The sequence below is a fragment of the Ceratotherium simum genome, chromosome 15 (assembly GCF_057802395.1).
Source record: "Ceratotherium simum simum isolate JZ-2026a chromosome 15, ASM5780239v1, whole genome shotgun sequence".
NCBI lineage: Eukaryota > Metazoa > Chordata > Mammalia > Perissodactyla > Rhinocerotidae > Ceratotherium > Ceratotherium simum.
In genome coordinates, this window is record NC_141914.1 from 34,904,872 (window position 1) to 34,917,452 (window position 12,581).

At 39.8% G+C, this 12,581-nt stretch overlaps 1 protein-coding gene across 9 annotated transcripts in view; it reads right to left on the reverse strand.

Annotated features, from left to right (window-relative positions):
* Positions 1–12,581, reverse strand: part of LPP (LIM domain containing preferred translocation partner in lipoma) — a 665,849-nt gene that overhangs the window by 253,747 nt on the left and 399,521 nt on the right. Inside the window, exon 1 of one of the 9 annotated variants that reach the window (XM_087439872.1) lies at positions 9,437–9,558. The exons of the other annotated variants lie outside the window; for them this stretch is intronic. The gene's annotated coding sequence lies outside the window, so the exon portion shown is untranslated. Of the gene's footprint in view, positions 1–9,436; positions 9,559–12,581 lie in introns of those variants that run through there. 9 annotated transcript variants of the gene reach the window in all.

Below are 12,581 nucleotides of genomic sequence, written 5' to 3' on the forward strand. Positions count from 1 at the left end.
AGCCAAGGAGGGTCACTGCTGCTCTCTAGGATCTCTCCTCTATAACACTTTCTCTTTCCTGGTTCAACTAACTGCTCTCTCCCCTGGTCCCCTGAGCCTAGAGATGACAGCTCTGACTCTGCTAGCCCCAGATTATCACTCCATCCCTTATGGCTTCTCTACACCCAAATGAGCCTGTTTACACAGCACATTTATAAATCAGCTTCTTGAGAGGAGCTGGTTTCAGCGTGCTATCGTTTTTGTTGGGATCCTGACTGTTACGGCTATTTTTTTCACATATCATGTGTCTCAACTGTAGTTTCCTAGGGATTTTGTAATTCTAGATTTGGTTCTATGTTAAGTTACAGGAGGCTGTTGAACACAGTTATCTCTTTTCCCTTTTTGATACTAGACTTTCAGGAGGCAAACTTGCCATTTACTTTTGTAATTTAAGCAACCTAAAGATTCTTGTCTTGGTGAAGTAGCCTTTCCCTTCTGCAGGAAGGTGGTCCCAACAGGACCCACCAGAAAAAGATGCAGTTTCCTCATTAAGCAATTTATTAAAATATACATCCTGAATAAATTCGTAAATAAATATTCAGTTAAGACCCTGACATTCTGTAGTAGAGAGTATGGAAGAGTCAGCCTGAATCTAGAAAAAATGTAAGGTCAGATTTTTCTAGCCAACCATGTCAGTCTTAAAAAATGTCAGCATGGATGGAATTGAATACAAGAAGGAATAAAGCTTTGCTTTTCTTTGATGACTCAAGATCAGCAGAAACCCAGAGTTCCTATTTTGAACACTTTACAAACCCAACTATAAATGGAGACAGTGACTGAGCAACTGGGCTAATGACGGGCAGGCTCTGCTGCAGCTGTAAAGAATTCTGCCCCTAAAACAGACACTTCAAAAGTCACATATTTTGAAAATGAAAACCAATCACATTCATAAAGCAAACCAAAAGGAATTAATGTAGAACTAACTCCTTAGAAGGAAACTTTTTCAACAAATTTCTGTTTCTCTTTTTCTGCTTGGCGAATGAACGCACGCACACACATACACACACACACACACACAATTTAAACATCTTCAAGTCTTTGAAGAAAGGCATCAGGGCACAATTTCAGGAGCCATTGCTTTCTTCTAGGAAATATCTCACTAGCAGGACTCTCTTCGGGGGATGAGAAGGTTTCTCATAACTTGATTATGAATTCTGCTGTGTATGTGCCGGCATGTTTCTGACTACGTGTGTGAAAATAGCACATTTAGTTATATTTTCTTCCTTTGCAATTTTACATTCTCTACCTCATTGGAGGTGGAAGGGGTAAAGAACAGAAATCATTTTAAAGCATATTTATTTATGTTCTTCATGGTTAAAGAAAGCTATGGCAACACTTTCCTGGCCCACATATTCAACTAAATACATAGTGAATCTTTCCTACTTACTGGATTAGTTGGTGCTTCCAAGTATTTATTTTTGGCATTCCATTTCTTTTTGTTTTTGCAGAAATCCTTGAAGTTTTATCATGATTTAACATTTTCATTTTGAAAATCAAGCACATTTAAAAATTACACTCATACAGAGATATATGCATTTTTTTGTGAGTCTTGAATTTTTGTAGCAGTCTTTTTACATGGTTATTTTTCCCTTAATTATTTTCTAAGCATCTTCAGTGTGGAAAGCTCTGTGGGGTTAATGGATGGAGGATGGTATCCTAGGATGAATAGTGCATGTCTCTCGTCCCCCAGGAGTTTATGGTCCAGTAGAGGGCCTAATATATAATCAATAACTGTTGAATGAGTGTCTCCATCAGCAGGCAGAATTGGCTGTGACCATGGGACAAGAATAGACAGGGGCGAGAGCCCCTCTTGTGCTCATCTTTGGGAGCAGGCTCTAAACTTTCTTTTGGCCAAGCCAGGATATCACCTTACATTCCTCTCTTACCCCTGCCTATCTATTCCCTGAACACACCTGCACGAACACACACACACACACACACACAGCCCCCTAACTTAATCTACTACTATGTCTTCTATATAATCCTGATTATTTCTCACATCCCTGCACTTTATTCCAGTCTCACTTTCTCTTCCCTAGTTTTGGTCTTCATCATCACTTCCCTGAGCTATTTATTGCCATTATCTAACCTCACTTCCCTCTCATCTCTCCTCCTCAATACCGCCAACAGTGATCTCTCTAACGTGGACATCTGACCCTGGCTCTCTGCTGATCCAAATTTGCCAAGGACTCTGCCTTGTATTGAACTCTTTTCATTATGCTGTACTCTCTCTCTTTCTGTTTTTGTTTGTTTTTGTTTTAATATACTTTACAAAGATTCTCCAATCTAGCCCTTGCCTCCCTGTCTAGCCACCTCCCTTTTTCCTCCATCACTCACAGCATACACTCCAGCAATATTAAGCTTACGTAGAGACTGGAATAGACCATGCACTTATATCTGTCAGTTAGGACCTCCTTCTACAGTCTCTGATCCATTCTATTTGACTCTCTATCATGCTTCTCCTCTGCTGCTCAAACACAGCCATCTTCTTTCTGCCTGGCATTGCCTACATATTCTTCAAGTCTCAGATCAAACAGTGCCTCTTCTGTAATGTCTTTCTGGACTCCCCTGGAAGAATTTAGAGGTTCTTTCTACAGTCCTTCAGTTATACTCCCAATGGGCTTTGTCCATACCTCCATTAACATAATTACCTTACAATATTTTTATAATGGACTTGCGTGTTTTATAAGTTGGGAAGAAGTCAGAGTGTAAGCTACAGAAAACCAAATTATCACGGTCTTAAACAGATTTGCCTATCTATCTATCTATCTATCTATCTATCTATCTATCTATCTATCTATCATCTATCTCTATTTAAGAGATTTCTTTTGTCATAGAAAATCCAGGGATAGGCAGCCAAGAACTAGTATGTCTGTTCAACAGTGACAGCAGGCACTCAGGCTCTTTCCAGCTTTCTGCTACAAGTACTTTTCTAATCTTTCTGTAAAATTGTTACTGGTGACATTTGTCAACATATTACCCAATGGCACCTGAATAATGATCCTCTTTGTCTGACACAGAACCTCCTTTCTTCTCTCTCTATTAGCTCTCTCCAGGACCATACTCACAACTTGAAATACCTTCTATGTTATGAAGACTCTCTTGAATTTCTAGTTCCAGAATTCATCCGTACTCTGAATGCTAGCCGCAAATATCCAACTGTGTATTTCACGTGTCTACTTGGATGTCTCATAAGCTCTTCAGGCTCAACATGTTAAAAACTATTTCATTATTTTCCTTGAATCTGCTTTTCATGCTTTTTGTCTGGTTTTCTCATCCACCCAGGTGGATGCTCAAATGAGAACACAAGGAGTCATTCCTGAGCCTCTCCCTCACATCCCATTCATGTACTAAACCCTGTTGATCTTATTCCCTAAATAGGGAATTCTATAACTTTCAAATATATCCACATTTCACCATTTCCTCTGCTGTAACTCTGTTCCAAGATACCACCACCTCTCATCAAGAATTCTCCAACAGCATCCAAACTGGTCTCTCAGTGTCTACTCTTGTTCCCCTTCAATGAATCATTCTGTAGACAGAGTGATTTCTCTCAAGGACAGATCCAATCACATAATTTTCCTGCTTAAAAGTCTTCAATGGCTTACGGGAATGATTTGGATGCAATCTATCTCCTCTGCTTCTCCTTGAGAGTTACATATTATGTCACTATCTGACACTGACTTCTTTCATATCCAATGTGCCAGGTTCTCTTCCATCTCAGGGATTCTACTCATGTGCTTCCTCACCTCTTTTTGAATTCTATGTCTAGCTAATTCCAAAGAACCCTTTAAGTCTCAACCTGAGTGTCAGGTTCCTCCGTGACACTTTGCCTGAATCCTCTGGCACAGTGAGCGCTCTTTACTCTTCCCCTTCTGCACATATCACACTTGTATATGTCTGTTGTCATAGGGTTAGAGACTGTCCCTTTTATTTGCTGCTGCTTCCCTATGGCTTTTTCATATCATAGCACATAGTAGGCATTTAACAAATATTTGAATGAATGAATAATGATCTCCCAAGGAAAAATGCATTTCCCTTGTCAGATTATAACCAAACATGCAGAATATGAGCTATCTCATTTCTCTTATTACTTGACAATCAAGAAACTCTGGTACATTTAACACATGCTTAATTACAGTAATCTCATTAGTCTCTCTCTACCTCTAAATAGTTTAATGACTTTACTTTTGAATTGATTAATATTATTATCTTTCAAAGAAGCATATGAGATGCTTATTTTCATTTTAATGTCATATTGTATATGTAAGTTCTACTTCATGCTGGCTCAAATTTCTTACAAAAATAGTCAAGGGATAGACTTTAAATAAACTTACCATGAAAGGAAAGAGACTAATGCATTTTAAAATAATCTTCAATAACATGTACTGAAACAAAATACATTTTGAATCAACTATATCCCAAACCCCAGTAACATTTAGTTGATTTAGTTATAACAATACAATTATTAGTAATGTAAAAATTAGCACAGAAATTAACCTAAGGAATGTAGGGTGGGTTTGTCAAAATGCCAAGTAGAATTTTATTTCTAAAGCATATTTAATCTGGATAATCTAAAGAATGCATTATCCTCCATATATTAAAAACAAGATAAAACACACAGATTACTAGCTTTCCCATTCCACCCCCATTTATTGTTAGACTTTGGGAAAAGGATGGTTCACTCCTTTTGGACTAAATTATAGTTGTTATGGTAAGCATGCATTTACCACAGTTTTGCCTAATCTCAATCATTGTACTTCCTTCAATTAAATTTTTCTACAGTCACATTGAGGAATAGCACTCCACATGATTGTTCGCAAATAATATCCCAATCCCTAGAAATTTAATTAATCCAAATTATTTATTCAATAAAAATTTATTGAAATTCTGCTGTGTGCTAGTTGCTAAAGCCACAATAAAACAAAGGCAATCAGAGTCACTGTACTCACAGAATTCTTAGTTAATTCAACTTTTTGGACAAAATTTGATGTGATGAGCAAAAATTATTTCTACTTAGAAAGGAAACTTTGTAAGGTAACAGAAGGGAAAAGTATGCAAAAACTAGGACCCTACATGTAAACAACAACATAAAACTCAAAGCCCCTTCCTTACATTTTGATTCCAGCTATTATAATGACATGGAAAAATGTTTAAGATGTTAAATGAAAATGTAAATGTTAAACGAAAAACACAGAACATGAAATCAATCATATGTACAACACAACTCATGCTACATAGAACGATATTTCCATGTGGACAAAGAATAGACAAACTGTGGAAAGGAAGATGGGTAATTTGTTAGAAAGGATTACAAGTATTTCAACCTCAATTTTTTTTTTCTTTGGTGAGGAAGATCCCCCCTGAGCTAACATGCACTGGCAATCTTCCTCTTTTTTTTTTTGCTTGAGGAAGACTAGCCCTGAGCCCTAAGCTAACATCGTGCCAACCTTCTACTACTTTGTATGTGGGATGCCTCCACAACATGGCTGATGAGTGGAGTACGTCTGCACTCGGGATCCGAACCCACAAACCCGGGCCACCTAGTGGAGCGTGTGAAACTTGAACCACTCAGCCACGGGCTAGCCCCTCAACTTCAATTTTATTCTCACAACAATTGTTTAAAATTATTTGAATAAGACCTGATGAACAGTTTTTCACTGTGGTTACCTCCTTTGTCTGAATATCCTTGTGACAGGAAAAACAAACTAAAATACCTATCGGTATCGAAAAAATGTATAATAATAGCAAACATTTATGTAGGATTTACTTTGTGTAAACATTGTGTGTTGAACACAGTTTGTACTTAATCCTCACAAGCACCCTTGAGACAGAAACTATTATTATCCCTATTTTCCAGATGAAGATACTGAAGCACAGAGAAATTAAGTAACCACCCAAGGCTACACAGCTAGCAGGTGGCAGATCCAGGATTCAAACCCACATAGCCTGGCTCCAAAATTTGGGGTTTTAAAAACCATTCTCCCTCTCTCAGGTAAAGAAACAGTAAAACAGATCCATGTGAAAAAAATAACAAAACAAAACAAGAGGACTTCTCAGTCTCTCTATAGTTTTCCTATTTTTAAGAGACAGGCAATCAAGATGAGGATACAGAAAAATATTTCTCCTAGAAGAAAAACAATGAAGTAAATGGGATAACAGACAGCAAAATATACTCAGTGTTGGTACCTGGGAAATAATAGGGTCACGTGGACTACGTAAAACTAAAGAGTTCATATTCTGTCTAAAGGCAGCTGCTATCCTGTGCCAGCTGATTTCTGCTGTGTGAAATATGGATCCAATGTTCCTCTTCTGACTTTAAGGTTTTACTCATTTTTTTACAAATGCTAGGAAGCCAAAAGAAGGATTTCCGCAGGCCCAATGTAATGCATGAGGTGCATTTTGCAACTTACATTCCAAGTTAAGGACACTGGCAAATAGAAATATCACCAGGGAGGATCATCAATTAAATTGAAGAGTCGTGCACTAGAACTCAGGGGAAAAAACTCCAGCTTTGCCACGGTTTAGAGTTGAGTGACACTGAAAAAGTCACATTATTTCTCTACATTGACTCCTCATCTGAACAATGAAGACGACAGAGGAATACGGTTATTTTCTCCGTATCCTTTCTAAATGAGTAGTCTATCTTTTCCTTCAAATAAAAGTCTCTCTACAACCCACATAAAAGATGAGCTTCCCTGGATGAGGCACAGAGTTGAGGCGAACCTGTCCACATGTTTCCTGTTCTTCTAACATTATTCCTCTATAAAAGAAGACACAATGACATTCAAAATCCAGTGACTCCAAGAGTAAATTCTGAATATTTCCAATGAGTTTTAACGGCCAATAAGAGCTTGATCTCATCACTGAGGATTCACAACAGGTAGATCCTTAATAAATAAGGCTGGATGGATGAATGGATACACTTGGTTTGAATTTGTACAATGAGAAAAAATGCAAACACAGCTTACCTCTTTCAGTTATAATGCCATGCGTTACTTATTTGTTACTTGTTTTTTGCTCAATAAAAAAATTACTTCATCATTTTTTCCTAGCCCTTAACATATATAGCTAGATGGATTTATTCTCCAGTTAATAACAGTGGTTATTTTAAGGGAGTGATTTTTGGGTGTTCTGTATATTTTTCATGTTTTCCAAAGTTTCTAACCACATATTACTTTTTTAATCAGTGGAAGATATATAATTTTTAAAAATAATATACAAAATATATAAATTATTTCAATAGTTACACACCAAACAAATAATACTGTATTATCCCAACTTGTGTGTGTGTATACATAGAAAAAAAGGAATATAGTAAAAAATTTAAAGTGATTTAAAAATATTTTTAAAAGGTTAAAATTGTATCAGCTGGCACAATTAATAGAAATTTTTATTTTTATCTTCATATTTTTCTGTATTTTCCACATTAAAGAAAAACATTACCTCATAAATGATAGCTGAAAAGTGGTGAATGGTTAAAACGATCTCAGAAATTACTTTTTGTTTGTGTGTGAGGAAGATCAGCCCTGAGCTAATATCCAATGCCAATCCTCCTCTTTTTTTTGCCAAGGAAGATTGGCCCTGGGCTAACATCTGTGCCCATCTTCCTCTACTTTATATGGGACACTGCCACAGCATGGCTTGACGAGCGGTGCGTCGGTGCGCCCCGAGTCCGAACCTGGGAACCCCCAGCTGCCACAGTGGAGCGCGCACACTTAACCGCTGAGCCACCAGGACGGCCCCTCAAAAATTACTTTTGACATTAAAATCACAGGATTTTAATTGGTGCCACTGAGTTCAAAACATCGTTGCCAATACAGGGACACTACTAATACCCTAATCTTCAGTCGTTGATGGACACCTAAACACACACACACACACACACACACACACACACACTACAAGTTCCCCAAAGAGCTCTTGTGGAGAGATGCAAACAAAAATATCTTACTTCTGTGCATTGTATCAGCACTTGTTCATTTCACAGCGCAGTGCTCTGTGAACACATACTCTAGCTAGTGAGGGGCTATTCTTAATAGCTCCAGAGGTAGAGACAGCAAAATCAGCATGGTCTGGTGTGGCATTCCAGAGTGTTTGTCTTAGAAGCTGTTCCATTTAATTAATTCTCACAACACTTCAGAATGGTATAAGAGACTTTGAAGACAAGTGGCTCCCTGGACTACCGAAGACACCAATGCCAGTATGTCAACTTGTTTTCCCAGAAATAAAATAAAGTCAGTTGGGAGCACCAAGAAGCTACCTTGAAAGTCCTCATTTATTAATCCCTAACTAGTAAACAGAGAAGCAATGATCCAGATGAAGCCTTGCACTCACATGTTCATAAAACTATCATGTCCTCATGTTAAAACAATGAAAGCCAGTATTTTAAGCAGTGATTTTTTCCCCCAAATAACTGTCAAACGAGATGGTAAGTCATCAGTGTTGAACTTGAGAGGTCTCTAAGACTCCTATTTATATAAATACCCATATAATACAGTACACTTAGTCCCTAGCATGCATGCGGCTGGCATTGGATAAAATGCCATTGTGATGAGGGTTAATTCAATCTGAGTGTGTTCTATAATCAAGGAATGTAGTGAGAGAAGAGCCTATTTCCATAGCAAACGACCTCATACACTGAATTATCACCTCAAGGGCCTATGCACTTTTCTCTAATCAGGCCAGGGGTTTAGTGAAATGCATTGAGAGTTGAACCAATTAGCCAAGAAATAATAAAACACAATCAGCCAAGAAATAATAAAACACAATCTCACTGAGTATATGATAGTACAGGTGTATTTTTACATGACTGGCAGCACTGGAACTTGGAATAATAATTTTGGTGGTTAAACTGGCAATGAAGAGTCATTAAAATGGCTATAACTGGGGCGGAGTCAAGATGGCGGCGTAAGGAGACTCGAACTCACCTCCTCCCGTGGACACAGCCAATTTACAACTACTCGTGGAAAAATTACCCCTGAGACAGAACTGAAAACTGGATGAGAGGAACTCCTGCAACAACGGACAATCCTAACTGAGGTGGAAGAGGCAGAGACTCCCTTCTGGAGAGGAAAAACGCCACCTTCACAAGCCGCCAGCTCCACGGCCGCGTGGAGCAGCGCACAGGTTCGCAGCCTCCCTGGAGGCGCGGGGCCCTGAGCCGGGGAGCGCCCCCGCTGTGGGCATTTTGTGGACCCAGCACAATCGAGACCAGTGGCATAATATCTGACTGTGCCTGCTACTAAAACACTGGGGAGAACCCCCAGAAAACCCGGTTCACAAAGAAACTAAAACTGGCTCTTAAAGGGCCCGCGCGCAAACTCACTCGTTTCAGAAAGCATCCTAAAATCACCAGAAAGAAAAGTGTACAGTGCTTTGGTGACAAGAGACTCACCTAATAGGCCCTGAGTGCATCTCGGTGAGGGGTGAGACCTCTCCAGGGACTGGGACATTGGCAGCGGCCATTGTTGTGGCCTGGTGTGGGCGTGCTGACACAGACGCCATTGGAGTTCTCCCTGAGGCCTGCTAGCCCAGGGTCTGCTCCACCCACTAGAGCACCGATTTAATCCAGCTCAGCCAGGGCAGGCAGCCCACCCTAGAGACTGGCCCCACCCAACAACAAGCCCTCAGGCAACTTGTGGGCCTGCATAGATTGGTGACTGGATTCTCTGCAGTCTGGCAAGTGAGCCGACTTGAGCGGGGCAGGGTGTGCACAAGGAGCGGGTGGAGAGTGTGGGGCGGTGGCAGAGTGTGTGGGGCTCCTGCCGTGGAGAGACTGGGTCCACTTGGGGAGGTCGGGGCGTTCACACGGGGGAGGACTGTGTTGACTGTGTGTGTGGACCTGTGGGCGGCAGGGCTTCTCAGCTGCAGAAGGCTTGTGCTTCTCAAAGACCCACAAAGGAGGTTTGCTCCACCTTCCAAAACCTGAAACAATTGGGTGCTCCTGTGCCTGAGGCCAGCCCCACCCAGCTGCAATCCTCAGAGAGCTGACAAGAGACCTAATAGGCTAGAGGATTACAGCAATTGTAAGGCCCTGAGCCTAACAACCTGCCATGCTCGGGGCCTACTCACTTAAAAGAAATACTGCAACACAAATGTGGTATTAGAACTTGCAGCCAACTGTGCTGGGGCTCCCCACACCTGATAAAGAGACTGAAGGGCCCACAACAACTACAAGCAGCTGAGCATTACAACAGCTGGCCAGGAGCATAACTCAGCCTCCCTGGGCGCCTACAGAGAGAGCAAACAGGCCACAGCAGAAGGATACACGTAGCCCACATAGGGGTCACCCCTGGAACATTGAGAACTGAGGGAAGCACACCGGAAGCCTCCTAAGGCATCACTTACATAAGGTCACCTATCCAAGAGCAGGAGACGTAGCTGACCTACCTAATACGAAGACACAAGCACAGGGAAAGAGGCAAAATGAGGAGGCAAAAGAATACATTCCAAGTGAGGGAACAGGACAAAAACCCAGAAAAGGAACTAAGTGAAACAGAAATGAGCAACCTACCCGACAGAGAGTTCAAACTAAGAGTGTTAAGGATGCTCACTGATCTGGGGAGAAGAATAGATGAACTCAGTGAAAATGTCAACAAAGAAATGGAAGATATAAAAAAGAACCAATCAGAACTGAAGAATACAATACTGGAAATGAAAAATTCATTAGAGGGACTCAAAAGCAGAGTAGAGGATACAGAAGAACGGATCTGCGAGCTGGACGAAAGACTAGAAGAAATTACCTGAGGTGAACAGGTAAAAGAGAAAAGAATTAAAAAGAGCGAGGACAGTCTAAGGGACCTCTGGGACAACATCAAGCACACTAACATCCGTGTTATAGGTGTCCCGGAAGGAGAAGAGCGAGACAAGGGGTCAGAGAATCTATTTCAAGAAATAATAGATGAAAACTTCCCTAACCTAAGGAAGGAAACAGACATCCAGGTACAGGAAGCACAGAGAGCCCCAAACAAGATAAACCCAAAGAGGCCCACACCAAGACACATCATAATCAAAATGTCCAGAATTAAAGATAAGGAGAGAATCCTAAAAGCTGCAAGAGAATGTCAAGTTACGTACAAAGGAAACCCCATAAGGTTATCAGCTGACTTCTCAGCAGAAACCTTACAGGCTAGAAGAGAATGGCACGATATATTTAAAGTGCTAAAAGGAAAAAACTTACAGCCAAGAATACTCTACCCAGCAAGGTTATCATTCAAAATGGAAGGAGAGATCAAAATTTTCCCAGATAAGCAAAAATTAAAGGAGTTTGTCACCAAGAAACCACTGCTACAAGAAATGTTAAAGGGACTGATTTAAGGGGAAAAGAGAAGACCACAAATAGGAAAAATCATCTATTTCCATGATTAGAACGTAATGGATACAAATGCACAACAAAGAGGTTAGATATGATATCAAAAACATGAGGGAGGAGGGTAGTTAAAGAGTACAGCTTTCAGACAGAGGTCAAACTAAAGTCACCATCAATTCTGTATAGAAGAAGAAAGGAACAGAGAAGGACTACTAAAACACTGAGAAAAAAAAAAAAGTTAAAAAATGGCAGTAAGTACATACTTATCAATAGCTACTTTAAACGTCAATGGACTAAATGCTCCAATTAAAAGGCATAGGGTGGCTGACTGGATAAAAAAACAAGACCCATATATATGCTGCATACAAGAGACACACTTCAGACCTAAAGACACTCACAAACTGAAAGTGAAGGGATGGAAAAAGATACTCCACGCAAATGGCAATGAAAAGAAAGCTGGGGTAGCAGTACTCATATCAGACAAAATAGACTTTAAAACAAAAACTGTAAAAAGAGACAAAGAAGGGTATTACATAATGATCAAGGGAACAATCCAACAAGAGGATATAACACTTGTAAATATGTACGCACCCAATGTAGGTGCACCTAAATATATAAAACAATTATTAACAGACATAAAAACAGAAATAGACAGTAACACAATAATACTAGGGGACTTTAACACTCCACTTACACCAACGGATAGATCATCCAAACAGAAGATCAATAAGGAAACATTGGCCTTAAACGACACACTACAACAGATGGACCTAGTAGATATATACAGAGCATTCCATCCAAAAACCGAAAAATACACGTTCTTTTCAAAGGCACATGGAACATTCTCCAGGATTGATCACATATTAGGCCACAAAACAAGTCTCCATAAATTTAAGAAGATTGAAATAATACCAAGCATCTTTTGTGACCACAACGGTATGAAACTAGAAATCAACTATAGGAAGAAAATCAGAAAAGCCACAAATACGTGGAGATTAAACAAAATGCTACTGAACAACGACTGGGTTAACGAAGAAAGCAAAGAAGAAATCAAAAAATACCTGGAGACAAATGAAAATGAAAATACGACATGCCAGAATTTATGGGATACAGCAAAAGCAGTTCTAAGAGGGAAGTTTATAGCGATACAGGCCTATCTCAACAAACAAGAAAAATCTCAAATAAACAATCTAACAATGCACCTGAAGGAACTGGAAAAAGAAGAACAAAC